The following is a 27,566-nucleotide window of genomic DNA, read 5'->3' as shown; positions in this document are numbered from 1 at the left end:
CTCTTAGAGGAGAGAGAGATTTGTTGATTTATGGGTTAAGAGCCCTGGGATGGGAATCCTCCCAACACAGACTCTGTAAGAATACAGGAATTTGTTTTCCCACATCATTTGCTTTTGATTTACTGTTTTGATGTGGGGGTGCTTGATGACTCAGATGTTATCTTCCACTGCCAAATCACACGTTAGGTATGTATAACATTTCCTACACAGTGACATCTTATCCTCTTCCACAGTCATCAATGGCCATACCCCACACCCGCCATGGGGCAGGGCCGGGCGGGAGGGGGAATTAAAAACTCTTTTAGTCACAGGTATGGGGCAGTGGTTTTCAAAACTGTTGTCTTTGTTGTCGATATTGTTGTTTGAAGGATAGGATCATTTTCCAATGAAAATCTTAAGCCACATCCCAGTCAGTGAAACAGATAAACACAGAACCCCTGCTCAAGTTGAAGAGTAGGATGAAGTGAAATAAAGAATCCAGCCCCGGCCGGGCACAGTGGCTCACGCCTGTAATCCCAGCACTTTGGGAGGCTGAGGTGGGCGGATCACAAGGTCAGCAGATCGAGACCATCCTGGCTAACATGGTGAAACCCCGTCTCTACTAAAATACAAAAAATTAGCCGGGCATGGTGGCGGGTGCCTGTAGTCCCAGCTACTCGGCAGGCTGAGGCAGGAGAATGGCGTGAACCCGGGAGGTGGAGCTTGCAGTGAGCCGAGATCGCGCCACTGCACTCCAGCCTGGGCGACAGAGCAAGACTCCATCTCAAAAAAAAAAAAAAAAAGAAAAAAGACTCCAGCCCCTCTTCCAGCTCTGTCATAGAGGCTCCAGTTATAGGGACAGACCTCCAAGTCATTTCTGGATCTGCCTCCTATACTTGACGTGACCTAGTAGGATAAATGACTGAACCTCCCAGGGCCTTCTTGTCCTCATCTTTAAAATGGGGCTGTCGGGGGATGGGATAACATCTACCACCGGGGATAGCATCTGCCACCAGTAACTTTGAGTGAGGCACTTGGTTTGTCCCCAGTGACAAGGAGCCTTCTTGTTACTGCCTACTTAGAAGCCTTGCTCCCAAAGGGCAAGCTTTGAGCCCCGCAACAACTTTCCTGCAGGGAATGTTTTAGAAAACCTGATTAGCCCAGTTTGCAACAACTACTGTTTTCTTTTCAACCTCTTCTTTCCAGAGAAGGTCCTTGTAAGGTCATAGTAACATCCAGTTGTTAAGTGCTTGTGATTTTGCTCGGAATGTAAACAGCACTCTGTCTTTGGCCAGTTCGAAAAGGAAGTTTTATGTTTTCTCCTCTGTCTTTGGAAGTAGCCTTAGTAAACGCATTTTGATAATACATGCTGAAATCTATGATTTTGGTTAAGTTGAAGATAAGGACACTGGCAGCAGTGTGGATCTTCTCAATGAGTGTATATTTGTGGGAGTTTTGTAGCTGTTAATTACATTAAATAAATTACCATAAAATTGCACCAATATTTCCCCTCCTTCCTCCATGCTGGCCCATAGGAGCTTTCTGAGTGGGAAATGGCTGGTTTGTTGTTGTTGTTGTTGTTTGTTTGTTTTTTGAGACAAAGTCTCACTCTGTTACCTAGGCTGGAGTGCAGTAAGTGCAATGGCATGATCTCAGCTCACTGCAACCTCCACTTCCCAAGTTCAAGCGATTCTCCTGCCTTAGCCTCCCGAGTAGCTGGGACTACAGGCATATGCCACCACGCCTGGATAATTTTTTTTTTTTTTTTTTTGTATTTTTAGTAGAGATGGAGTTTTACCATATTGGCTAGGCTGGTCTCGAACTCCTGACCTCAAGTGATCCACCCGCCTCGGCCTCCCAAAGTGCTGGGATTATAGGCGTGAGCCACAGCGCCTGGCCCGGAAATGGCTGTTTTTTCACTTCACTATTTGAGGACTGAGCAGCCTGTCAAATGTATTGATTGCCTTCTCCAAGTTGGAGATTGGGAGCTACATATTTGCTTATCTTCCCTAGTGAAAAAGCAAATAAGACTGCTTATCTAGTATTTAAACTTACTTTTCATTTACCCTGTCAAAGGCATTATCCCATGAAGACATAATTTGAGAAGTATCTTCATAGAAAATAGCTCTCATTGCATAAGCCATGAATACCCTTGCTGGTGGAGTCCATGTATTGCTTCTTTAGAAATTGTCAGTGCTCACAGCTCTCATCTCACTCAGTGAAGTTTCTAGCTTCCAAACCCTGTACTTTTTCTCCCACCAGCTCTTTCTTCCCCTTAAGCTCTGCCTCCAACAAACTGTGGACTGTGTGCATTTAGCTTCAGCCTCTTCTACAAAATGAGAATAATAATGGTTTCTCCCTCAGAAACTTTTTGCATGGAAAAAACATGATATTGCTTACAAAGTGCTTAGTACAGTAGTTGGCAAAGAGTATGTGTTTGATAAACAGTAGTCATTATTTCTCTTTGTTGTCTTCTCAGTTCTTACATTCATATTCACCAGTCTCACTGGCCATATTTACCTGGTTTATCTGGGACTTTGTTGTATTTTCCTCATCCCATGGGATTAAAAGCAAGCACAGCCCCTTTCCAAGATGCTGTGTGTGCCTGGAGCCTTTCTGGTTCAAGATCTGCTATGGACAACTCCACGCCTTGGGCTTCCTCCAGGTCATTCTCCCTGTCCTTCAGGGATGGGAAGCGTTGATGTCACCTGGCTCTCTTCCATATCAGCAGGACTCTGTGTTGTTCTGAATACCAGCTTGCTTAACTACTTGCGTGGTAAAAATGTAATTTATGCCATCTACACCCAACCCTAAACTGTTGAGCCACATAGAAGGAAGCAATATGGCCAGGGCAGTTAAGAACCTAGGTTTGGGGCCACACTGCCTGGGTCAATCCCTGACCCTTGGGCAAGTTATGTAATTTTTTTGTGCCTTGGTTTTCCCATCTATCAAATAGGGATAAAAATTCTGATCTGCATTTCTGAAGAATGCATTTCAAGCACTCTGAAAACAAAGTTGGGTTTTTTTCCCCTAAATTTGAGGCACACTAATGTGGCATCAAAGTCTGCCCTGAACTGACATATGACTATTTATTATGCACTTTATCCAAATTAGTATGATTATTCCTATGTTTCACTGCAGAAATGTTAGTGTTTCTGATTATAGGATGCAGCCCCTGACTGCTCTGGTGTTATATAATGTACACCATATGACCTTACTAAATAAAACCTGATAAATTCAAATTGGGAAAACCAGTAAGCCCAAGAGCTTTGGATAAGGGATTGTGGATCTATAGTAGCTACTTCATAGGGTTATTGAAAAAATTAAACAAGATACAGTCATCCTTAGTATACATGGGGAATTGGTTCCAGGACCCCTGGGTATACCAAAATCCGTGCTTACTCACATCCCTCAATCGGCCTTGCGGAACCCGAATATATGAAAAGTCAGCCTTCTGTGCAGGCGAGTTTCGTGTCTCACAAATACTGTATTTTCAACCTCATTTGGTTGAAAAACTTTGGTGTATAAGTGAACCCATGCAATTCAAACCCATGGTGTTCAAGGGTCAACTATATTTTGCATAAAGCTTTTAGAATGGTCTCTGAACTGTAAGTACTCAATAAACCTTTGCTGTTATTCTCCTAAAGACATGAAAGAGTACCGTGTCCATAAGAATGAGTGGTTTATTTTACCACAATCAAAATGTTTGTTCTTTTTTTAAGTGAATGGTTTAAATGTTTAATGAATGATATAAAAATGAATTTTACTGCCTGGATCTAAAGGAAGTTTGCTGTTTGTTTTGGAAAGAGGTTCCAAATCCAACAAGAGAAGTCAATTTCAGCAAATATGGATGACACTTTGACTGTCAGATTTTTTTCTGTATTCTTGACCCAGAGCTTGCTTATGTCAGCAAAGACAGAGTCCCCATCCTTTCCTTTTCAATCTCACCTTCCTTTCTGCATACATTAAACACAGGTTGGAGTAGAATCCAAGGTTGCCTCACTCTGAGATGTTGTGCTTCCTGGACACCAGTAGTTCAGGTGGTCCCTGCTGTCTTATGTCTTTTTCATATCTTCGTCCTCGATGGCAAACCCTATCAGCTCTTCCTTCTATATCCCCAAAGGTAAAATATTTGTAAGTCTCTTGTAAAATATTACAGCTTCTATCTTTCTCATCATTTTTCATCCCCAGTCTCAAGCTTTTGCCAGAATCATCTACCATTCAGACTTCTCTGTTCACCTGTATAAATACCATGGGAAGGTCCTATTTCTCTATTCCCCAGCCTCTGTCTCATTTAGACCTGGTCTGGGTGTAACCCTCCTTGTCTGTTTGATTATTATTGCTTTGTTTGTTTCTTGGTGGCCATGTTGTGTTATCTTCTTTGATGATCCTGTGTTTTCTTCTATATCGCACTCTTCTGCAAAATAGTCACAATATACATTCCTCTGTTTCTCTCGCAAATCACAAGACTCTCTTATTGCACATTTTTCCAGATGTCTCCATTTTATAGATATATATCTATGTAATAAAATGCTATTTTCTTAGCACAATGCTAAATAATATTACAACCCAGTAATTCAAGCTTGGATGACACCACCAACATTGGCAGAGAACCCAAATTTGCACATTAGAACCATGCAGTCATAGAATTGGACAGCTGGGAAGGACTCCAACTCCTTGTTTTATAGATGAAGCAACTGAGACCTGGAGATCAAAGTGTCTTGCTCAACCAAACACAGTTGGCTGGTGACAGACATTGAGACAGAACACAGTTCTCCAGGCTAGTGTTCTTATTAAAGTTTTTATGTGCTTTTTTCCCCCAAAGTAATACATGTACAGTTTAAAAGCCAAGTTGTACTAAAAACTTAATCCAATGGCAGTCCCTTGCCCTGTCTCTACCCACTGCTAATCCTGTCTCCCTAGAGGCAACGACTTTTCACTCTTTTAGCTGTTTCTTCTAGTATTTACTTCGTATCTCTATGAAGTGTATGCATATGAGTCTTCTGCATTTATCGGTTTTAGGTATTTAGGTGATCTCTGAACCTTCCATCATGTAGAGTAGGGTTTGGCTGTCACACATCTCCACCCGCTTTCCTTCCTCCATCCCTTCCCTAAGGCTTCTCCATCCTCAGTGAAGGTATGTGGTTACATCAAGCTTGTAAATATCAAGTATCTGAATCTATCCAGTTTCTAAGTCAGATAACAAGCTCAGAAAATGAGAGACACTGTACATCCAAATTTATTTGGTTTCTGGGTTTCAGATGTGAGTAGTGGAATTTCAAATGATGAGGAACAACTTCCAGAAAAGTATCCAAATCTGTTCCCTTCTAAAGGATGAAGGCTAAGTATTTGAATAGTGAGAGGCATCTATACTGTTCACTTACAAAGCCAAGGAGTATTTATTTCCTTGTGTCTTAAAACATGCTTATTGACTCTGTCTTCGTATTAGGTAATACTGGCAATTCCACTTCCTCTCGTATGTAGGTTTTTGCTTGCCCTAAAATTATTGCCTCATGGTTTTTACTTGTATTCTTACCTATATGTTTATCCTTAATTTTGCCCACTAGATTGGATATATCTTGTCACTATTTTTTGCCCAGCTGGTCAGACACACTGGATAAACCCATCAATTCCCCTGTATTTTCTGGAGCCCATTAGACCCTCAGCCTGCTGTGCTGCTGCTCTGTGACAATGGCTTCCCTCTCCATTGTCTTGGGAAGTCCACTGACTGGAAGCCTGTCTTCCTCCTGCTCAATTTACTCCCTCTTTTGCTAGGACTACTCTTCCGGGGCATCCTACATAAAAGGTAAATTTTTTGAGTTGTCAAAATATGGAAATGTCTTGGATCTGTCCTCAGACTTGATTAGTAATTTGGTGGCTACAGAACATTCAAAGTTGGAAATAATTTTCCCTCGGGATTTTAAAGCCATTGTATTGTCCTCTGGCTCTAGTGTCACTCTTAATATGAGATGCCAGTCCTGCGTGAGACCTCTTTTGCTCTCTGAAAGCTTATAGGATCTTCGCTGTATCATTGTTGATCTGAAATTACTCAATAATGTGCCATGGAGGTTTTTGTTTGTTTGTTTGTTTTTGTTTTTTGAGAGGAAGTCTCGCTCTCTCACCCAGGCTGGAGTGCAGTGGTGCAATCTCAGCTCACTGCAAAGCTCCGCCTCCCGGGTTCACGCCCATGGAGGTCTTTTTTTCTTTCTTTGGGTTGGGCGCTCCACTGGTGGGCCCTTTTAATTTGGAAATGCATATTCTTCAATTCTGGTAAATGTTCTTGTACTGGTGGTGTTTTGTTTTAATTTCTTCCTCCCCATTTACTTGGTTCTCCTTTCTAGAATTCCTTTTGTCAGATATTGGACCTTATGGATTATAAAACTCTTATCAGTTTCTACTTTCTGTTTGCTTTTGTTTTCTTTTTTGAAGGCTCTTGTAAGCCTTCTAATAAGATTTTTTTATCTCACCCTATCATATTTTCAATTTCCAAGAGCTCTTGATTGTTTTCTGCTTTTTCTCTTACCATCGCATCCTGGTTTTGGTTTTTCTCTCTCTGAGGACATTAATAAGTGTTTTTGAAGTTCTCTTCTACTCGTCGTGTAGCTTCTGTATTCCTCTATTCCTGGTCATTGTGTCTCAGTCTCTTTTAGGTGGGTGCTTTCTTTAAATGTCTGGTGATCCTTGGCCATTCATATTTAAGAGTGAGGCACTACAAGCGGCTTGGAGGTTCAGGGTGTTTCAGTGGAGCTTTTTACTGGTGGCCCATTGTATAGGGGGATTACATTGCAAACTCATCATTTCTTTAGAGAATTTTCCGTTGTCAGCATGTGGAGGCCTTTTCTTAAAAGAATTCCTCTCTGTTTTTTCAGAGATGAATTATCCCTTTTCCTGCCCAGAGCATGCTCTAAGAGCAGATGGAGGCAGAGGCCCGAAGGCATCACGCCATGAGAGTGGCCACCCTCAGTCCATCTTCTCTGTTTAGCCTTCCCGTCACCCCATCACTTCACCATGCCTCCTGTCCCCTGGTCTGGATCCTCTTCTAACCCTTTTCTCCAGTAAACAAACCTTCAGACTCTCAAGCAGTCTCCCCTCACATCATCCCAGCCATCTGAAGTATACAGTGCCTGCAGCTCCCAGGCCTCCCAAGGGTTATATCCCAGGCAGATATACTCACTTCACATCCATACTCCTTTCTGTAGACACACAGGTCACTGTTTCCTCCACTCTGCCCAGTCAGCAATCACTCCTCACCTGTCTTCCAAAAACATGTGCTTGTTTGCTGATATCTCCCATTTCCATTGTCTTTGCACTCTTTTTCACTTCTTTACTGTCATTTTAGGGGTGCCTTGGTCAAGAGAAAAGATAAAATTGAGGAGTAACCATTAATCCACCATTCATTCAGCCAGACAACAGACAGTGGAACCAAGTGGGTTCCAGGCACTGCTGAGGATGGAGCAATGAACAAATCAGACAATAATTCCTTCCAATATAGTGTTTATTGGAAGTACCATGCTCTTGAATGCCACAGAGTAGCAAGTCTAGTTAGTAACATAAACCTATAAAGAGAAGCTTGGGCCTGTTATGATTCAGGAACCAAGGTGCAGACACCTAGGAACCCATATGCTTACTTGAACCTTTGCTATTTGTAAGTGACCACAAATGATACGGAAATGGGGTTGCCTCTGCTGTATGAGCTGGGAGCCATCATGTTTGCAAAGCACCGGAACAGCCTTTCAACAAAAGATGATTCATGTCAGCCTTAGACTTTGTAGGAGATAGAAAACACCTTCTGCTACTCTAGAAAATCAGGATTACCACTTCACAATATTGTGGTGTAATCTGAAGAACACAGACCAATAAAAGTTCCTGACCAAAAGTAATAATAGCAAAAAATAAAAAATAAAAAAAAGATAAAGGGCCAGAGGATCTGTTAATCTCCAGTATTAGCAAGACTCCTCCTTAGAACTGTGGCTTCCAAGCTATTTTAATCATGCACCCTTATCAGTATAATTTTTTGGAGCTGGAACCCAAAAGCATGTGTATTTAATTATAAATTACATGCACATACTAGTCTAATACATTACTGATACTATGAAACAAAATTTAAAAGTTAAAAGGCAAGCTAAAATAACTAGAACGAGACGTTTTAATATGTTTCCCCATCCTAATAGATGATCTTGGGCGTATAAAGCTCACTTAGAAACAACTCACTGGGAGGATGGAAATGAGGACTTGGTCATACCATCCGCCATTGCTTAGCTATGAGATACTGGACAAGCTACTTAATTCTAAGCCTCAGTTTCCTCATTTATAAAGTGGTAATAAAAATACTACAATTTCCCTGGCTTCCTCATCATAGGGTGGCTGTGAGAATGAAATGGGCTCTGAAGGTGTTTTATAAACTGCAAGGCACTCAGCACTCAACATGCAAACTCAATTGTGTGACCAATTAGTCACCTCCATGCCCCAGCCAGTAACTTCTCCCTGAGTTTATTCTTTTACCCTAGATATCCTTCCTGTGGGTCATAAGAAGTAATGATGCGAAGGTGGACAAGTGAAGCAGTGAAAGTCTCTCATCCTTACTTAGAAAGAGAAACAAAACCAATAAAGCAACCCAAGCCCAAATTCTGCAGCTAGTCAGTACCATCCTCTCCATTCACAGGAGAGCACCTTTCTCCCTACAGCTCCAAGGGTGTTATGTTGTCCACACTATAGATGTTATGGGTTTATTTTTGGAGACAGAGTCTTGCTGTGTTGCCTAGGCTGCCTTAAACTCCTGGGCTCAAGCAATCCTCCCACATCAGCCTCCCAAGTAGCTGGAGCTACAGCTGTGTGCCACTGCGCCCAGCTGACATTATGGATTTTGAGAAAGTAAATCTATTGTTGAGAAGCAGCAATGTTGTTCCTGAGACTCGAAGAATTTCAGTGTGTCCAGCTGAAGAATAGGGAAGGGCTCTATAACTTCAGCAAGACAATTATGTGGGCTGCCTGGTGGCAAGTCACTAAGCCCCACAGCAGTGTCACTGAAAGGTGTCTGGGGCTTACACACTTGGAGTATGTGCAATGTCACCATATAGCAAAACTGCATTTCTGGCATCAGCCAAAGTAGAGGATTAATTATGCAAGGGAAAAATAAGATGTTCCAAGCACCAGTTAAAGGAAGTATTGTGAGCACAGGAGCAATAATCACAGTTAACTGTACTGCGCACTTGCTTTATACCAGTCTGTGCCATGTGAGATCCCATTTAATCCTCACTGTTTCCATTTCCATTTTGCGGTTAAAGAAACTGAAGGTGAGAGAGGTTAAATAGCTTGCTCACAATCATGGTGGAGCCACAATTCAAATTCAGATTGCCGTCTCCAAAACCTATACCAGAAACCACCCTACTCTTCCACCTATCAAATGAGTTCTACATTTTCATCTTTGTTAGTGACTCCTCTCTCTGATATCCATATAACCAATCTTCTATGCCATTTAACAGGACAAAATTGGAAGGAGACTAGCAATCTCCTGTGCTAGCCACTCTCTTGAGGTTAGAAACCCAGACTCACTGCACAGGATCTTAAAGCAGCAGCAGCAGCAGCAGCAGGTGTGTGTTAATCAGTTTTTTTGCATGACTATAAAGGAATAACTGAGACTTGGTAATTTATAAAAACAGAGGTTTCAGCCAGGTGCAGTGGCTCACGCCTGTAGTCGCAACACTTCGGGAGGCCGAGGCAGGTGGATCACCTGAGGTTGGGAGTTCAAGACCAGCCTGACCAACACGGAGAAACCCCGTCTCTACTAAAAATACAAAATTAGCCGGGCGTGGTGGCACATGCCTGTAATCAAAGCTACTCAGGAGACTGAGGCAGGAGAATCGCTTGAACCCGGGAGGCGGAGGTTGCACTGAGCCGAGATCACGCCATTGCACGCCAGCCTGGGCAACAAGAGCAAAACTCCATCTCAAACAACAACAACAACAACAAAAAAAAAAAAAACAGAGGTTTCATTGGCTCATGGTTCTGCAGGCTGTATAGGAAGCATGGCACCAACACACCTGCTTAGCATCTGGTGAAAGCCTCAAGAAGCTTACAATCATGGCTGAAGCCAAAGCAGGAACAGGCATGTCACATGGCGAGTGTGGGAGCAAGGGGGTGGAGGGTAGGTCCCAGACTTTTAAACAACCAGATCTCGCATGAACTGAGCAATAACTCACTTATCACCAAGGGGATGGTGCTAAACCATTCATGATGGATCCACCCCCATGATCTCATCACCTCTTAATAGGACCCACCTTCAACATTGGGAAACACATTTCAACATGAGATATGTTGGTTTATTATAACTGAGTCTTCCAAGGACATGGAGGGAAATATGCAATTTAAAAAACCCAACCCGGCCAAGCACCATGGCTCACGCCTGTAATCCCAGCAGTTTGGGAGGCCAAGGCAGGCGAATATGACTTCCTGGTGATAGGTACACTTTGATGATTTTCTTGAATATTAGTTTGAAAGGCTTTGCTTCTATTGCTGTGACCTACAGGCATTAGGATCAGATGGGGTGGAGGACATCTGAATGAGGCACACACTTTTTTTTTTTAGGAATAAACAGTCTTTACTGGGCTCAGACCAGGAGTTCATGGATTTTGTGAGCCTCTGTGTATTTGTCAGTTTTCTTTTCCACGTTCTTTTCACCCTGTTTCCATAGCCTCGTGAGCTGTTTCTTCTTCCGATAGTGCATCTTGGCTCTCTCCTTCCTCTTCTTCAGGGTGGCTGCCACTACCTGGTACTTATAGCCAACCTCGTGAGCCAGGTGCCCCATGTAGGCAAACTTTCATGCAGGCTTCAGATGCATGACCTTGAGGGCAGCAGGAACCACCCTCCGCTTTTTGTTGTCATCGGGCAGTGGGATGCCTCAAACAGCTTAAGGGGATCCAGGGCAGCCCGGCCTCGCTTGGTCTCGAGGGACAGCATGCCTCGAGGTCCGCCGGAAGGTGCGGATAGAGGCCCGGAAGTGGTCGGGGCCTCGGGAAGTGGTAGGGGCCTCGAGCAGGGTTGGTGTTCATCCGCTTGCGGAGGAAGGCCAGGTAAACTTGCTGCTGTAGAAATAGCCAGAAATGTTGATGCCCTCACAGCTCACGACCTCCACCTTCCGGCCTAGCGGTACCTACTTAGCCACAATGGCCACCAGGCGGCCCAGGAGATGCCCTCGACCATCGAGCACCAGGACCTGCCCCTCTGTCGTCTTCAGCAGTCCCCTGGGAAAGGATACTTTTTTTTTTAATCCCAAACACAAGTTAATGCAATTTGCTTTGCTCTAATTTTAAACTTTTTTTATTGTTAAATATCCAGCATATACAAATTTTTTGTTACATAGCCAACCCGGATACAGAAAGCTTCATAAAACAAATGTACAAACTCATATGAGGCCATCACCCTTTGTAGGGTCACCAAGATGCCATTTGTGAACCCCTCCCAGTGACTGAGCCCCTCCCCGCAAGAGTAACTTTGATCCTGAAATTTAAAAATTGAATTAAATCCAATGGGTAGGAAACCATAATTCTCAGCAAACTATCACAAGGACAGAAAACCAAACACTGCATGTTCTCACTCATAGATGGGAATTGAACAATGAGATCACTTGGACACAGGGTGGAGAACATCACACACCGGGGCCTGTCGGGGGCTGGGGGAGGGATAGCATTGGGAGAAATACCTAATGTAAATGATGAGTTGATGGGTGCATCAAACCAACATGGCACATATATACCTATGTATCAAACCTGCACGTTGTGGACATGTACCCTAGAACTTAAAAAAAAAAAAAATCCAATGGATAGATTAGCTGTCCCCATGTGTTTAACAACAAGGGATAGAGTCATAATCTTTTCCAGCTGCAGTGTTTTGGGGTCCTGAGTGGTTCTGGTACCCCAGTTTTTAGGTAAAGCATTTTCCCTGGGTACATTATGCATTTTTATATAGCTTTATCCTAGTACATGCCAGCTTCAATGCATACTGCATCTTTGGAGCCTGCAGACTTACCCAGTAGTGCCCAAACTTTTGGGGACCTCCTTTTCTGAATTATCTTAAGTTGGTAAGACAGCTAGATGGTTCCTTTCTTTTAAACCAAAGCTGTGTTAGGACAGCTGATCATTCAGCCTTGAATTTGGGCCATTACAGAGTTAAACCCTGAAAGACTCGTTTGCTTTCACCTTGAACATCCTAACACTGTTTTACTGATTCTAAATCTATTTCAAAAGACAAGGGGCTGGGAGTGGGGGCTCGCATGCTGTAATCCCAGCACTTTGGGAGGCTGAGGCAGGAGGATCCTATGAGGATCCCTGACCAGCATGGCAAAAACCCATCCCTACAAAAAATACAAAAATTAGCTGGGCGTGGTGGCACATGCCTGTAGCCCCAGCCACTCAGGAGGCTGAGGCAGGAGGATTGTTTAAGCCCAGGAAGCAGAGGTTGCAGTGAGCTGAGATCTCTCCACTGCACTCCAGCCTGGGCAACAGAGTGAGACCCCCATCTCAAAAAAAATTTTTTTAATTTAAAAAGACAAGGATTTTAGCCCGGGCAGCTTGTTAAATTGAGAGTCTGGTATCCAGCACTCACCAGGATGCTTTTGGAATGCTTGTGAAACCTCAGTGATTTTCTTACAGCTTCATTTGATTTTATATGACTTTTAACTTATTTGGAAATAATTTCAAATTTCCAAAACATCAAAATAAGAATAGCACAAAGAACATTCTATAGCCTGTACCCAAATTCAACATTTATTTATTGAAACAGGGTCTTGCTGTGTTGCCCAGGCTAGAGTGCAGGGGCACAGTCATAGCTCACTGTAACCTGGAACTCCTGGCTCAAGCAATTCTTTCACGTCAGCCTCCGGAGTAGCTGAGACTGCAAGTGTATACCACTGCGTCAGCTAATTTTTTAATTTTTTGGGTGGGGGGGAGGCGGATAGAGGTCTTGCTGTGTTGCCCAGGCTGATCCGAATTCCTGGCCTTGAATGTTGCTCCAGCCTCAGCCTCCCAAAGTGCTGGGATTATAGGTGTGAGCCAGTGCCCTGGCCCAACTGTTGTTAACATTTTACTCCATTTGCTTTGTCCTTCTGTTTCTTGGGGATAGGCAATGGGAGAGAGACAGACCGATCCAGATATATTTTTAATAGTCGCACATAATATTTTTCTGAACCATTTGAGGGCAAGTTACATTCTTCGTGGTATTTTACCAATTACTTCAGTGTATGTGTCCTAAGAATAGGAATATTCTCTTACATAACCTCAGTACAGTTTTCAACTTCAGTAAATATAACATGCAAGCATTTACTTTAATATAATCAGAAGAAAAAACCACCAACAGACAGTGGTTTATTTTTTTCTACACACTGAGCAGTAGGCTTCCATTTTCATGTGGTTTGCATACAGCAATCTTCAAGTCTAATTGTTTCAATCTTATTGAAATTGCTTTCTCCTGTATCAACAATAGATAGAGGGTGCACATTGACATCTCTGTTTTCAATCAAATGTTTGTTTACTTTCTGCCCTCATTAGGGTCTCTAAACACATCAGAGAGATAATAAAAATAAATATCCCATCCGCTCCCAGGCCTTGGAAATGAGAGAGTAAACACCAGTATAATTTAACACTTTCCTAGTCTGCTGGGAAAATGTTGCCTTTTTATGTCTACAGCCCTTGAGGAGAAGCTCTTGGTTAAATAAAATATCCTTTGTATCCTCTTTGCTGAGCTTCCCCTCCTTGACTACTTTCACCAGAACCCCGCCCGCTGGGGTAAAGTACTGATAAGTGACCCATGCCTGTTCCCCCTGTTTTCTAAATTCAGTGGTCAATGTTTGTGACAGCTGTCATCAGCTGCATCTCACTGTGCTCCCCGCGCTCTGCAGGGTTCTCGGCTTAGAGAACTTAGCTTAGAACTCCTTGGAGTTCTTGGCTTGTCCCGCATAGGAACAAACCTTCCAGAACATTCCAGCTCCCAACTGAAAGTGAGACAGCACACATGTTTCCCACTGGGGCCTCCACTTGGGCCAGGAACAGGTACGGTGAGGGTGGCAGCGATGTTGGGAAACTTCTTGGCAGCTGGGCCCCTTCCCTGAGGGCTGCGGGGAAGGGAGCATTGCAGGAGTGCTGTGCTTGGAAGTTTTCAGCAGCAGGAAAATCACATTTATTAGTTCTGAATCGGAACCATTTCACACTGAGAATTTTGCAGTACTTCCCTCTTTTTCCTCCTCCACCCTAACCTCTCATTTTGAGTTGCTTTGTCACCCCATTTCTCCTATTAAAAGCTAGTGTATATAAAAATCTCAAGGCAGTGCATCCTTAAATTGTTTTCTATCAGAGTTTTCTAAAAGCAGTTTAAAATTCAGCCAGTGCCCTTCTCAGATTCTCCCCGGCCTCCAGACCCTCTCCCCAGAACAACCTCTTTAAAATCTTTTTGTTATTTTTTCTGGTGTTGACCCCTCTAAATTAGATGCTTAGACTGCGTTCCTGATTTATTAGTTTTAAACACTATCTACTGACTTCCCATTAGAAGAATTTGACCCTCTTGTACCACCCACCCTCACTTCTCCTCCCCATCCTCCCAGTAAAGCTATACAGGTGGGCAAAATTCATGGTCAGTGTTTACAGTATGATGGTGATTTAAATATTATTCACTAAGGAGCCAACTATTGTACTGGGATTCGGTTTCCTTTCTTATATAACTTTTTGTTTTTCTTTTAGTTAATAATCGCCCTTAAAAGACTGCTTTTTCTATGAGATACCTATTGCACATTCTCCCAAATACCTACCAGTGGCATCTGCCAAACGCTCACAAGCATCCTGTGAACTCTCGGTCCCCAACTCCCGAATCCTCCACCTCCTGCTCCAGTCTAGACTTGTCATTCCCTAGCCAGGTTGCCGAGCATCATGCAGGGACTTCCTTTCGCTGTGCCTCTGAGGCTTAGATCCCTGTTTTTCTTGGACCTATTTCTTCCTACTTTTTAGTTTTTCCATTTTAGGGGAGAGTACATCTTCTGACAGCTTCCTGAGAAAGTGCCTGGGAGGCAAAGTTTTTAATGTCATGTGGGTCTGAAAGTGCCTTTGTCCTTCCCTCAGTCTGAATAATGTTAGTTGGGTATAGAGTTTTCAGCTGAAAATAATTTCCCCTCCAACTTTTGAAGCTAACACTTCACTGCCTTCCAGCTTCTGGTGTTACTAATGAAAAGCCCAGTGCCGTTCTGAGTCCTTGATGCAACCTGTTTTTCTCTCTGGAAGTTTATGAGATATCCTCTTTATCATTTTTTTAAAAAGCTAAGTGATCTCAGTGTAGAACATTTAGGGGTTTCAGAATCACACAACTCTTATTATAAGGTAGAAAGTCAGCCTGCAGTGTACATACCTTTTCCTAGAGCCAAGCACAAAATGCAAATGTGAGATTTCAATGATTTCTGACTCTCAGATGGTCTTGCACCTGGTACTTCTCCCCCTCTTCACTCCAGAATACCTGGTTCTTCAGGCACAAGTAAGCAGTTTTCAGAATGTCTGAGAGAGAGGAAATGAACACCTTTATATACATGTAAGAGTGGTTTCACATCTTTTCCCTGAAGAGGCAAAAACTGAGGAGGGGACAGAGGAATAGGAGAGCATTGTGGGTCCCCCTCCCCAGAAAGGACCAGTCCCATCCACTGCCCCCCACCCTGTCTTAGCAGCAGTTCCATTTCTTATATGTTTCCAGTAAATAGTAAATGATACTTTGTAGCAGTCCTATGAACTGATTGTTCTAGACTGGCAATTTCTGTGAAACCAAGTAATAAATACAAAGCCCCAGGAGGAAGCCATTCAGAACATTCTCTTCTTGTTTAAAGAATTTATTTGTACATGAGATTTTCTGTATCTTTTCTGAATGTTTAGCCATGAGGAGTGAGAGACAACTTAAAATGTTATCTTTTAAATTCTGCAAGTATTTTGCAACTCTGTCAATCCCCTTTCTGACTCTTCTTCCCTCCTTTCACATACATAATTCTTCCTCACATGTATTTTAAAGGATTTCTAAGCATTGGAGTCAATAAGCCCCTCTAATGAGGAAGGAATTAAGAAGTAGAAGAAAAAACTAAAAACAAAAAGCAACTGCCTGAAAGTCAAGTAATCATAAAGTACCTATTAATAACCTAAATATGTAAATATAATCCAATAGTTATGCTAATGTATATAAGCATCCTAGCTTTCCTATTCCTCAGACATAGACCCTGGGGAAAAAAAAAAAATCCTGCTGGAAAACACTGAATTGATAGTTTCTCTCGCTTCTCCCCATCCCCTTCTTCAACATCTTCATCATCATCACAATCATCATTGCCACCAAAGCTTCAAGTGGTAGGAGGCGGGGCAAAGATAAAGTTTATTGAGTTTTTAAAAGCTCACTGAGGTGAGGATAGTGAATTGCCAGGTCAGTTTCAGGGGGTCCATCAGCACAGCTGCTGGCATTGGGATCACAGTTGGAGGCTGAGTGAGAGAAAACACTGGATGGTCCTCAGGTAGAGAGGATACATCCTGAAGGGCAGGGTCGGAGCACCTGATGGATGTGGGACCCTACAGAGAATGGGGACTGCTGTGAAGCTGGTTTTATTAGACTGATTTCCTGAGGATGACGTCTCCTCTGGAAGGACAGCTTTTGTGTAAGGTGAAATGGAAGAAGAGAGGAAGAGAGGATTGAGGCTAGAGGGGCATTAAAAAGAAAGATTTGAGCCTCGGAAGGGTGGGACTCATACTGGTGGGAGGAAATTGGAGTCCAGGATAGATGGAGAAATTATCAGAAAACACCCAGCTATCTCAAGTTCAGAATTCAGGTTCGGATAATGACATCCTAGGATACTGGGGGGAAAAAGAGAGAGAGAAAGAGAAAATTGCTTTTGGTAAGCTTAGCAGAGTTAGAAAAGGAGACGTCCCAAAAAACAGAAAGTGGCCAAATGATTTTCTGGTTTCCAGAAAAGGGGAAAAAAAAAAAAACTTAGTTTCAGAATTTACAGATAAAGGAAGAGTCTAGTGTGCATTGTTAAAATTATAGATCGTGAATACTAGAAAAAAAGATAGTGAACACCAGGAGCCAACCTGGGTTTACTAAGAACTGTGTACACCAGAGAAATCCCATCTCCTTTTCTCCTGGGCTGGGAGGCCAGGGAATATTATAGATATAGTGTCTCTGGTTTTAACAAAGCATTTGGCAAAAGTCTGTCATGTATGTGGAAAAGATGGAATCCACATGAAGTCATACAAGTAGGTAAATTCTTAACAGGTTGAAAGGCGGTATCTGTGGAGAAGTCAGTGAGATAAGGGATCTTTGTTTTGGTGGTGGGTTGGTTTAGTTTGGTTTGGTTCGGTTTGGTTTTGTCTTGTTTTTGAGACAGAGTCTCACTCTGTCACCCAGGCTGGAGTGCAGGGGTGCAATCACAGCTCACTGTAGCCTCGACCTTCCAGGCTTAGATGATCCCCCACCTCAGCCTCCCAAGTAGCTAGGACCACAGTGTGTGCCATGCCCAGATAAATTTTTGTGGTTTTTCTAGAGACAGAGTTTCATCATGTTGTCCAGGCTGGTCCTGAACTTCTGGGCTCAAGTGACCCGCCCGCCTCAGCCTCCCAGAGTGCTGGGATTACAGATGTGAGCCACCGTGCCCAGCTAGATCTTTGTTTATCACTGATGAATTCCTGACACCTAGAGCAATGCCACAGTCAGTGCTTAGTAAATATCTGTGCAGTGAGTGGGACGTAACTGAGCCAGAGGGACAACTGTAGGGAAATGTTACAGACTTCTTTCCTGCCCCTGTCCTGCTTCGTTTCATATTAAGGACTCGAGTAAAGATGTTGATGATGTGCTCAGTAAAGTTGGTGGAGAACAGAAAGCTAAGCCTGAAAACTAGTATGGAAACTGACGGAATCAAGACCCAAATATCTTGCTAGTCTAAGTTACATCTCTCAAGATCTAAAAGTTTAACAGGAATATATGTAGACTACTATTCTTGAGACTTGGAAATCAACTGAACAGGTACAAGAAGGTGAGATATAACTTAAGAAACCTTACTTTTAAAGTTCATGTGTTTTCATTGACTCCAAACTTAGTGTTAATATGGGTTATTAACATAACCCGTATTATGAGGCCCATTTCAGCCATCTGTGTTTGGATTCATCAGTTTCAGCAAATGCTTACTGCAGGCCTGCTGTGTGCCAGGGAACTGGTTGTGTACAGAGACAGACATCCCCATCAACCCCAGGATAGGAGATGAGCACTAAGGTTGAGGCAAGGATAGCATCCAGTGGGGCTTGAGAAGGGAGCAGGGTGCCTCCCTGTGCCTGGGGTGGTCCAAAGCATTCACAGGGCAGGGGAGCTCTTAGGCTGAGACCCAGAAAACAGGAGGGAAAGGGGCAGCTGGCGGAGGAGACAGTTTGTCTGAAGACAAGGTGTGGGGGCCATTTAGAGTGGTCTGTTCAGTGAGCTGTCTGGGACTTAGCCTGTGAGGGAAAGAGGAGAGGTGGCTGAGGTAGGTCAGCAGGCAGGCCTTGGCCCACCAGGAGCTGTGGGGCCAGGGGAGAAATGCAGGCCCCAGGACGCGGCACTCTTGGTTTCCTCCTACCTCCTGGGTTGCTCCAACACAGAGTCCTTTGCTAGTTCCTGCTTCTCCCAGTCTCAGTTTTGGAGAGCCCCAGGCTCAGTCCTTGGCCCTCTTCTCTTCCCATATATACTTTTATTCCTTGCTGCCCTCATCCAGCCCCATGGCTATAAATGCATTCTATTTACATACATGTCCCAGACTCCTGTCAGCAGCCTGGGCTTTTCTCCTGAACTCAGGACTCAGATGTCCCACCATCTGCTTGACATCTCCAGCATTTAACATGTGAAAAACTGAATTGTTAAATTACCCCCTGTAATAGTTTGCTAGGGCCGCCACAACAAAGTACCACAAACTAGATGACTTAAAATAACAGAAATTCTTTCTCTCTCAGTTCTGGAGACCAAAAGTCCAAAGTCAAGGTGTTGGTAGGGCTGCACTCTCTCTGAAGCTTCCAGGGCAGAATATGTTGCATGCCTTCCTCTTTGCTTCCAGTGTGGCTGGCCATACTTGGCTTTCCATGTCTTGTAGCTGTGTCACTCCCGGCTCTGCCTCCTTTATTGCGCAGTGTTCTCCCTGTGCACCGTCACATCATCTCCAGGCCTGTCTGTGTCTCTTCTCCTCATCTTATAAGGACACCAGTCATATTGCATTAAAGCCCACCCTAATGACCTCATCTTAACTTGATCACTTCTGCAGAGACCTTGTTTCCAAGTAAGACCACATTCATAGGTACTGGGGATAGGACTTCACCATGTCTTTTCAGGGACCCCGCAACTTCCTTCATCTGCAGCCTTTCTAAGTTAACTGATAGCCACTTCATTCTTCAGTTGCTTTGGATGGAACTGTTGGCATCATCCTTGACTCCCATCTTTTTCTCCCGTCCACATCTAGTCCACCAGGAAACAGGTTAGGTTCAAAACCAACTGCTTCCCCCACCTCCACTTCTGCTGCCCTGATCTGAGCCACCATCACCTAAATTACTATAAAAGCCAAGTATCAGTTCATGTCACTCCTCTGCTCAAAAGCCTGCACAGCTTCCCACACCACTCAGAGTCACTGCTACAGCCTTTCTGCCGCCCCCATGCCATCCCTGGCTTCAGTGCCCTCTACGCTGGCTTGTGTTGGCTCCTGCACACAGGCTAGCTTCTTTGCTCTCCCTCATATGTCCTAGACTCTCCCCTTCTCTGCACCTTTGTGCTAGCTCTTCCCTCTGTACAGAACACCATCCCCTAGATGTGCTCCAGCCTCACAATCTACCTTCTCACCTTATTCTAGTCTGCTCAGATATCACCTTCTCAGTGGCACCCTTTTTACAATTCCAGCCAGCCTTCCCACCCAGCCTTCCCAGCTCCAGTGTTTTTTTTTAGTAACACATTCCCCTTTCTGTACCAGACATTGTGGGGAATATGTATTGTTTGTTGTTTGTCTCACCCGTTAGCATGTGATGTATACAAGGCAAGGGGCTTGTCAGTTTTGGTCACTGGTGTTTCCCAAGTACCGAGAGCAAGGGAGAGCCAGGACTGGGCCCAGGTCTCCCTGGCTCCAAGGCCATCCTCTGGCTGCTGTGAAAGACCACTTTGAACTACGCAAGGGTAGACCTCTCTGACATCACATCTCGTTTATCCTCCCTGCCCCGTCTTTTGCCATCATCCTCAGTGACTTCAGTATCTCTGTGAGCCTACTTGCTAAAATAGAAATTTTAAACTGTACAGAAAGAACATGGTGTTATGTTCAAGAGATGGAGTCTGGGCTGGGTGTGGTGGCTCACACCTGTAATCCCAGCACTTTGGGAGGCCAAGGCTGGAGGATCGTTTGAGTCCAGGAGTTCGAGGCCAGCCTGGGCAACATAGTCAGACCTCGTCTCTACAAAAAATTTTTTTAAATTAGGTGGATGTGGTGGCATGTGCCTTTTGTCCCAGCTACTCGGGAGGCTGAGTTGGGAGGATCACTTGAGCCCAGGAGGTCAAAGCTACAGTGAGCTATGATAGCATAAATATACTCCAGCCTGGGCAACAGAGTGAGACCCTGTCTTGGGGGGGGTGGGTAAAGGAGTCTGGAGCCACTCACATAGCAGGTAAGCATAGGCACCTCACTTCACCTCCCTGTGCCTCAGTTTCCTCATCTATCAAAAGGAGATAATCATGCTACCTTACCTCGAAGGGTTTCTGTGAGGGCTAAGTAAGTTAATATATGTAACCACTTACCATGGAAACAGTGAGTACCATGTCAGTATCATTGTAAGAATATATATTTGAACCTCAAGGACACTATGTCAATGAAATAAGCCAGTCATGAAGGACCAATACTGCCTGATTCCACTGATACGAGGTATCTAAGATAGTTGACTCGTAGAAGCAGAGCATAGAATAGTTGAGTGCCAGGGGCCGGAGGAAGGAAGAAGTGGGGTTGCTGCTCAGTGGGTGTGGAGTTTCAGTTGTGCAAGCTGAGTGAATTCTAGAGATCTGCTTTACAACAGTGTGCTTATGGTTAACCATACTGTACTGTACACTCACAAATGTGTTAAGAGGGTAGATCTCATGTTATGTGGGGCTCTTTAAACCACAACTTGTTTTTTAAAAAGGATGTAATATATTAGTCACTAACCCTTTGTTTTACTGAATTTTATCAAGGTTAAGGGACTTACCCAAGTGCTCGCAGCTTGCTAATGAAAGAGGGTGACAAGAATGAAACCTCTGACTTCCAGGGCTCTTTGCCCTGCTCCAAGTCAGGCATCAGTCCTGTCTGTGAAAATCCAGATTATCAAAGGACCATAGTATAAAAGTGCTCTGCAATATGGGGAGGTGCATCCACCCTTCCTTGGGAGAAACGCCTCACATGTTGACTTCATAAAACTCTTCTATGCCCCATAGGTTGGGCAATGAGAAATAAATAATCCAGACAGTGGTGTTTTTGATAGGTGGCTAGAGCTTCCCAAACGGGGAGTAAACAAAAGAACCATCTTAATTTCAAGCTTCATTAGAACTACCAAAGACTGAAAGTCATTTTTCAAAATGGTGGGTGGTGCCAGGGCTCTATCCCCACCTGGAAGGGGCACTTGATCTGTAAAAGCAGCAAAAATAATTGTGTCTTTTATGTCACTTGAGTAGAAGCTCCTGTCCCAATTAATTCTTATCTCCTCCTCCCTTTATATATATGCTTGGGCTAAGTGACATCCTAGCAGTTTCTTGTTTTGTTTTCTCTTTTCTTAACAAGGAATTCTCTCTGCTTAGGCATTTTAGGTGCTGATTTTTCTCATGTCCCAGAGATGCTTCTAATTAGTTGATGCTTCCTTCCCATAATAGTTCACCACAAAGAGTGGGTTTGGACTGGAGGAGGGAGCAATTTTGTCATCTTGTCAAAGTGCCGCTGATCAGGTTGGCTTTCCTGAGTGCTCATTCATTTTTCCACCTCTCTGGAAATGGAAGCAGCAAGCAGCAAGCTCCTTGCTGAGTGGAGCTGGAAGTTGCTGGGTTTTGCTGTCTCCCCAGTGCTCCCCAGCACCCTTTGATGAAATGCTGCCTCGGAGCCTTTGCAGTAGAGCTTACTAGAGAAATTATCTTTTCCTTTCGCATCAGTGGAAAAACACTCGGCTGGGGACAATATGGCAAGAGCATGCCACTGTCACCTTGTCCCTAAGTAACCTGGCACCCACCAGGGCTGCCTGCAGGTCCTTGTGTGTCCCGGGGAGAAGGTATATAAAGGCCTCTTCCTTTTGCCACTCTCTAGGAGCACAGTGACCCTCCAGGCCAAGGACAGTGCTGTATTCTTGGGTGGTTCTGACATTGCAGAAAGAGTCTGTGGACACTAGAGATCCAAGAATTATCCTCCAGTGCTTCCAAGCTAGAAGGAGATGCTGGCTTGGGCCTTCTTTAAGGACTCGGATCAGTTAGCTTTTGCTATGCAACAAACCACCCCAAAACTTGATGGCTTCAGACAGTAAACGTTACTTACTATGATCCTGTGGGTCTTCTGGGTGTTTCTTCTGGTGTGGATAGCACAACCCGGGCTGGATGGGCAGAGAGGCCCTCCCTCGCCTGTCTGGTGGTTAGGAGGCTGCTGGATCTGGAGAGGTCTGGGCAGGAACAGCTCACTCGTGCTCCGTGTGGGTCCGTGCATGCTACTGCAGCCCAGCCCGGGCTTTCCACATGAGGGTTCCAAGGAGAACAAGAGAGGGCACACAAACCCAGTGCAGAAGTATTTTATAAGTATCTGTCACATTTGCTGATGGTCTGTTGGCCAAAGTATGTCATGTGACTGAGCCCAGAATCAATGTGAGAAGAGGGCACCCAAGGGTGTGAAGATAGGAAGGTGTAAACAACTGGGGGACCATCCCTGCAACAGTCTACCCAGGAGTGCCGCATGAGAAGGCGTGTCCTGTTCTCACCCTGCATGGGTTTGTGTCAGTGTGGGGCGGCTCTTTCAAGGAAGAAATGAAAGGCTCTTTTGAGGTAGGGAAGCACAGTGGAGTTTGACACACGGTGTTCAAATTCTGCGCAGCGTTGACCAGCAGTGTGACATCGGGCAGGTGACTTGACTTCTCTAAAGCCTGGGTTCTTCACCTCTAAGCTGGGTCTGGTCAAGTCTCCCTCGTGAGGTTCTTCAGGACACTAACTGGTGTTTGTGAAGCAGGGTGTGTGGCATGTGGTCAGCTCCCAATGTAGCTGGCATTGTGGTGGGGCAGCAGAAAGGCAGCTATGCTGGGAAGTTAGACAGTGCTAACTCCTGGGACAACAGGTGGTCATCCATGCACAGGAAGCTTGGCTGGACCCCTGGATGGCAGTGTGCCCTGGCCCAGGAGGCCAGGTGAAGATGGCAAAAGGGAAAATAAGGCTCTGCTGGCTTCTTGCAGACTAAAGCCCCGTTCACATATTTGTTGTTTAAAATTGAAACAAGTCACCCTTTCTTGGTTGTACATCCCCCAGAGCAACTGCCAGTTGACTTCCACACCCTATTTTTTCCCCAGAGCTTTCACTCCTTGTCAGAGGCGTCGGACACTGCAGTGCTTCCCACGTGGCTTCTCTGTGCCTTTGACTCTGTTGCTGGGTCCTCCTGGACACTTCCTCCTGACTCACCTCTTACCTCTGCGAACGTTCCTCTCAGCTTCCTTCACTGGCCCCTTCCCTCCTCTCATCTTCTTGTTATTTATTGGTGTTCCCCAAATTCTAGCCTTAACCCTGTTGTCAGACAACACTGTTTCACAGGGAGACTCTGCACAACCCCAGCTCGGCCCCCTCCTGCTCATGATGTCCCCACTCTGTCTCTCTGGCCCCAGCTTGCCTCTTGGACTGCAGATCAGTTTCTCACACTCAGTAGGCTGCAAAACAAAGCTCTCTTCCCCATATGTCCTCAGTCTGCTCGGGCTGCTATAAGAAAGTACCATAGCCTGGGTGGCTTAAACAACAGAGATTTCTTTCTCACAGTTTTGGAGGCTGACACCCACGATCAGGGTGCCCGCGTGGCGAGTGGACGGGTGCTCTCTGGGCAGAGAGAGCCCTGGGTCTCTTCCTCTCCTTACAAGGGCACTAATCCCATCATGGAGCTCCCCTTTCAGGTCCCCATGTAAACCTCATCATTCCCCAGAAGTCCCATCTCCTAATACCACCTCACTGGGGGCTAGGGCCTCAGCACGTGAGTCCAGGGGGATGCAGTTCTGTCTCTAGCACCATGTAACCTGCATTCCCATCTGTCTTCCCCTGTTCCCAGTAAGCCAAGCCAGAAAGCTCTAAGTCATTTCCCACAGTGGTCAGTTCAAAATAAATGTCTCTCAGGTCCTGCATCCTCTCTGTCCCTGCATCCCTAGACCCTGCAGCAGCCCTCTCACCTCCAGGCATGTTCCAGCAAGCTCAGCATTGCTTCCAAAACAAGCACCCAATCACTGCTCTCTGCATTCTCTCTCTCATACTCATGAGCACCTGGTAAAACCCTGCCTCGCACCTCTCTGGCCTTATCTCCTGCCCTTCCCCCCAGCATCCTCATTCCCTGCTACACTCACCCACCTGTGGCACCCTCACCAGGCCAGCACGTCTCACTGCACTGCATTTGCTCTTGCTATTCCCACAACCTGGGCTACTCCTCCCCCTGTGACTGCCTGGAAGCTTATGCTCATCTGTCAGGAACCTACTCTGGGGTCATCCTGGTGAAGCTCTCCCTGCCCTCTGCCGCAGCATGAGCCACACACACGTCCTGTTTATCACTTGCCAAGTGTACTGTGGGCTTGTGAGTCTCGGCCTGTCTCCTTTCATGATCTGTGAGCTCCTTGAGGCCATAAATCATCACATTCATTTCTCTGTACCCCAGTGTCTGGCATATAGTCAATGACAATAAATAAGTGTTGAATAAATGAGTGAGTAGATGAGGGCAGTGGGTGAGACCAACAACCTCTTGTTTCCCACACTGAGTCACCCCAGGTTCCCCATTGGCACAGGTGCCACTAGCTGCCAGCCCCCTGAACTTCCTGCATATCCAACTTACCAAATCCTGGAGCAGCTGGCGTTCTCCTTCCCACCCTACAGCACTAAGGCCCATGGCAAGCTCTCACCCGCCCCCAGGAAGGCCTCTTATAGAGAAAGCCCTTGGCACCTTAGCCAGAGCTCATGGCTCCCTCCTCTAGCATGCTTTGCCCTTTCTGCCTGTTTAATCATGTCACTTTATGCCATCCCATTCTCTTAACTGTCTGGCTCAAGTTAGCCCTTTATTACATCAGCTCACTCTGCTGTCCGGCTCGTTCATTGTGTTAAGTGTGTATGTTGTTGTCCTAGCTGATCCTCATTGTAGACAGGAGCTTCTGTTCTTTATTGGTTCTTGGACATTTGGTAAATGCTACACCACGGGTATTTATTCATAACTGACCTCAGAGATCTTGTTACTTCCCTGCCTGCCTGTCTCCCTTTCTCCCAGCTGCCCTCCTCTTTAAAAAGGCACAGTGTCCTAACAGTTAAGATTCAGCAGACTTGAGTTCGGGTTTTGGCTCCAGCATTCCCATACTGTGAGAGTGGGAGCCAATAGCTTAACCTCTTTGAGCTTCTATTTCCTTATCTATAAAATGGAGATAATGTCACCCCTGCAGGGCTGCTGTGAGGATTAAATGAAACAATCAATGAACAGCACTTAGCACAGTACCTAACATGGAGTAAATACTCAATAAATGCCGGCTGCTGTGATTGATGTTTTTTCAATAATATTATTTTATCAATAAATCTTTCCCTTAAGGATCTGTCATAGACTAGCCCCAGGCCAGCACCTAACACATAGAATAAGTGTTTGTAGAAATGTCAGGCAAGCATGCAAATTTATTTCTAGGGCTACCCTGAAATGCTTCCCCTTCCTTGTTAGTTGGAATGAGAGGCTAGTTTTCCCTAAGATGTTTCCACTCATCTCCAACAAGAGCTTCCTTCTTATGAACACAGCCCATGTTCTGAACCTTCTCTTGGGGCAGGGTGGGTTATGCTGCCTCTTCACCCATACACGCACATGTCTGGACAGCCAGGCTCAGGAGTCCCTTCTTAAGCTGGCCTTTTTGGAAGCAAGACAGCTAGACCCTTCCCTTCTATTCATATCAGATTTTAGGGTTTGCTTTCTTGGTTTGATTTGGTGTCAGCATGGCTGTCAGCTGTCTTGAAGGGCTTTTCTGGGAACACATCCTGAGGGACCTGACAGGGCATCCAGGAAGACTCTGCTCCAAGGCCAGGAAAGGAAGCTGGGCCCCCACTTCTAGCCTCTGGAGCTTGGCCAGGCGGAGGGATGCCCATTTCTCTCCCTCTGGCCAAGGCTGGTAGAAGTCCTCCCCACTGAGAGTCAGGGAGGGGACAGGGACACAAACCCTATTGAACACAGCTCTTGGTCCCTTACCTGTGGAGGGTTCCTTCCTGGACCACTTAGCCGTCTCAGAGAGGCGACAGTATTATAGTCCCATCTCTGATCACTGGAGAGGCAAATCAAGCACATGATTCTCACCCCTGAGCCTTCCCTATTCCAGTTCATAACTGGGTGGAAATAGATAAAATCATAGACTGTTCCTAAGGGAAGGTACCCTTGGGGAAGTCTAGGCCAGTGTCGGGTTGAACAGCTATATCAAAGTTACCTGGAAAGCTTTGTTCCAAAATGCAGATTCTTGCAATGGATGCATATCCAGAATTTCCAGTTCAGTCAGGCTGGCTGGAATGCAGTCATCTGTCCCCTAAGAGCTCCTGAAAGATTCCAATGCACAGTTAGGTATGGACCCATTGACCTGTCCCATTGCCCATTGCCTTATCTCTTTTTTTTTTTTTTTTTTTTTTTTGAGACGGAGTCTCGCTCTGTCTCCCAGTCTGGAATGCAGTGGCGCCATCTCGGCTCATTGCAACCTCCGCCTCCCAGGTTCAAGCAATTCTGCCTCAGCCTCCCATGTAGCTAGGACTACAGATGCCAGCCACCACACGTGGCTAATTTTTGTATTTTTAGTAGGGATGGGGTTTCACCATGTTGGTCAGGCTGGTCTTGAACTCCCGACCTCAGGTGATCTGCCAACCTCAGCCTCCCAAAGTGCTGGGATTACAGGTGTGAGCCACCGCACCTGGCTCCCACTGCCTTATCTCACCAGTAAAGATATAGGGTGTTCTAGGGCCCCAGAGAGGTCTCATGCCTTGAAAAGTTAGTGATAAAAGCCCGGAGCACCGAGGATACTGCTCAAGTCCTGCCACCTTCTCACAACAGCCACTCACAACAGCCAGGGCTGGAGCCGTCCCTCCACTGGATAGGACCCTGGACATCGGGGTGGGGCCAGCAGAGGAGCACTGACTCATGGGGTCCCAGTAGTCCACATTCCCAGGGGAGCTGAGAAAGAGCTAGGGCAGAGAAGAAGGGCCCTTGGCCATTTCTTTCAGAGCCCTGTGGTGTGGATGCATGGATGCCGTCTGCCTTGGCCCACTGCCCTTCCTGGCCTCCCATGGCAATGTAGGGGCCACTCTACAACCCACCACTGCTGGGCAGGTGCAGAGTGAAGCCTGTGTGTTGCATTGAGTCC

At 45.3% G+C, this 27,566-nt stretch overlaps 1 protein-coding gene and 1 long non-coding RNA gene across 11 annotated transcripts in view; one reads left to right on the top strand and one right to left on the bottom strand.

Moving 5' to 3' along the window:
• Positions 1-27,566, top strand: part of ATXN7L1 (ataxin 7 like 1) — a 282,375-nt gene that overhangs the window by 46,647 nt on the left and 208,162 nt on the right. The gene's annotated exons all lie outside the window — the stretch shown is intronic.
• LOC108531298 (uncharacterized) lies at positions 3,511-25,184 on the bottom strand. Of its 2 annotated transcripts, none has more exons than XR_001886127.1 (4): positions 25,037-25,184; positions 15,364-15,506; positions 7,154-7,324; positions 3,511-4,088 (listed from the first exon to the last, which is right to left on the bottom strand). It is a non-coding gene; the product is annotated as an uncharacterized LOC108531298 (long non-coding RNA). The 2 variants fall into 2 exon arrangements; XR_001886126.1 differs by lacking the exon at positions 25,037-25,184 and adding an exon at positions 22,517-22,778.

The sequence above is a fragment of the Rhinopithecus bieti genome, unplaced genomic scaffold (assembly GCF_001698545.2).
Source record: "Rhinopithecus bieti isolate Rb0 unplaced genomic scaffold, ASM169854v2 scaffold_7414, whole genome shotgun sequence".
Taxonomy (NCBI): domain Eukaryota; kingdom Metazoa; phylum Chordata; class Mammalia; order Primates; family Cercopithecidae; genus Rhinopithecus; species Rhinopithecus bieti.
The sequence above is the reverse complement of the archived record's forward strand: the minus strand, read 5'-3'. Positions and strand labels throughout refer to the sequence as shown.